We start from the raw sequence: 1,298 nt of genomic DNA, 5'->3' as shown, positions 1-1,298 counted from the left end.
ATTCTTTACCACTGAACCACCCGGGAGGCCCTTCTGTTTCTATTAGTGCTTCTCAAATTCTCATGTGTACAGTAATCACCTCGGGGTTTTGTGAAAAGCAGGTTCAGATTCAGGATGTCTTGGGTGAGACTTTATATTCTACGTTTCTAACAAGATCAGTCAGTTCAGTTGCTCAGTCGTGTCTAACTCTGCGACTCCATGGACTGCAGCATGCCTGTCCATCACCAACTCTCCGAGCTTGCTCAAACTCATGTCCATCCAGTCGGTGATGTCATCCAACCATCTCCTCTTCTGTAGTCCCCTTCTCCTTCTAACAAGATACCAGGCCAATATTGCTGACTCACCTCCTATACTTCAAGTAGCAAAAACACAGATCACTTTTCTGGGGCACTGATAGTTTACATTAAGTGCCAGTTTGGTCTAGAAGTTCCCAAGTTCTACGGAATCCATTCCTACCACCAGTCACCTGTAGACTGACAACCTAGTCCCGTCTATGTAAACAGTACAGGTGTTTATGATGTTCTGGAAAATAACAGCTAACCCCTGTGATCAAGTCCCCACCTCTGTTTCTAACCAAGAGATAATCTGGGTTAGTCATTTTTAGGAGGCAAAATAAGAACTCTTCTGGTTTCTCTTCTCTAAACTGTTGTGAGTCTTACAATAGAAAATGTAAGTCAAAGTGTTATATGAATCATAACCTTAAAAGAAAGAATGTCAACCAGAAAGCAAAGTGGGCAAAAGAGATCCTGAGTACCTCGGTTTTCTAAAGGGGCGGAACCTAAAATAAGAGGTGGGGCTCCGGGATTATCCTCGTGGGCGTGTTAGGAATGCGCCATATTACAGGGGAGGAGCGCCCCATTTCTACAACAATCTTAAAAAATAAAGCTTCTGGATTTGAAATTACCCCTAAGTGACGAAAACTTGAAACACAAACTTTTCTCCCATTAAACTCGTCAACCGGCACCTAACTCAAAAGTTCAGCGATACTATTTTGCCTCGGTCTAGCGATTTCACCCAAAGTTCTCCCCGCGTATCTCTGGCCGTGTCCCCCAACCTCGTCACTTGGCGGCCCACGCGGCCCCCGCCCGGAGGCAGTAGTTTCCTCTACGCTAAAGGGGGAGGTGACAACGGATTCCTCTATCTACTTGCCTCGAGGAGGGGCGTGTGAGGAGCCACCTTCCACCGAACGGTGAGAGATCCGGGCCAGGAGACGCGGGATCAGGAGGAAATCCGAGCCGAGGCCGCGGGGTCCGTGCAGCCGGGGAGCTGCGGGGGTTGGCGGCCGCCGGTCGAGCGCG

General features: G+C 48.5%; 1 protein-coding gene across 2 annotated transcripts in view; it reads left to right on the top strand.

Moving 5' to 3' along the window:
• The first annotated feature begins 1,086 nt into the window (after positions 1 to 1,086).
• LOC104997979 (chromosome unknown open reading frame, human C21orf91) overlaps positions 1,087 to 1,298 on the top strand; it is a 33,621-nt gene continuing 33,409 nt past the window's right edge. The window contains exon 1 of one of the 2 annotated variants that reach the window (XM_010852959.1): positions 1,087 to 1,189. The gene's annotated coding sequence lies outside the window, so the exon portion shown is untranslated. The remainder of the gene's footprint in view (positions 1,190 to 1,298) is intronic. The other variant, XM_010852958.1, reaches the window with a different exon arrangement.

Source organism: Bison bison, unplaced genomic scaffold, assembly GCF_000754665.1.
Source record: "Bison bison bison isolate TAMUID 2011002044 unplaced genomic scaffold, Bison_UMD1.0 scf7180017864318, whole genome shotgun sequence".
Taxonomy (NCBI): Eukaryota; Metazoa; Chordata; class Mammalia; order Artiodactyla; family Bovidae; genus Bison; species Bison bison.
The sequence above is the reverse complement of the archived record's forward strand: the minus strand, read 5'-3'. Positions and strand labels throughout refer to the sequence as shown.